Genomic DNA, 580 nt, shown 5'->3' on the forward strand with positions numbered 1-580 from the left:
AAATAAAGTTTTAAAAAATTAACGATTTCTTTTTTCTAAGTTTATTTCTCTGTAACCTCGCGTTCAAATGAAATTGTCGCCTGTTCCTTTAACCTTGCTTTAATTGACCTGTTTCTTGCTTCAGTATGAGAAACTTTGTTCAAAGCTCGCCACGCAACCCGTCAGCTCTTTTGACAAATTTGTCTTGCGCAGCGAAGCATTTCTTTGGTAATGACGAGAGGAATACAGAGAAAGAATGAGAAATAAACAGTGAGATAGTGAAAGAGTGAGATTGAAGGAGTTGGAGAGTGAAAGAGAAACAAGAAAGGTCTTGAAATTGCAATCAGTAACGAACATTGTATAAAACAGGTACTCTCAGGTAAAACATTAAATAAAAAAGAAATTATTTGGGGAAAGGTTTTGCGTTTATATTTTTAGAACTGAGCAGAAATATGATTATTAGATTTCCTGGATTAATGTTTTAAAACTTTTAACCTTGGTATTAATTTCATTTTTTCTCACTGATTTAGTGGGAAAAAGACAAAATCTAAACGATCATTTGTTTTCGAGATAAACCTGCAACTAAACGATTCCTTATTTT

This window comes from Penaeus monodon, chromosome 29 (genome assembly GCF_015228065.2).
Source record: "Penaeus monodon isolate SGIC_2016 chromosome 29, NSTDA_Pmon_1, whole genome shotgun sequence".
Classification (NCBI taxonomy): domain Eukaryota; kingdom Metazoa; phylum Arthropoda; class Malacostraca; order Decapoda; family Penaeidae; genus Penaeus; species Penaeus monodon.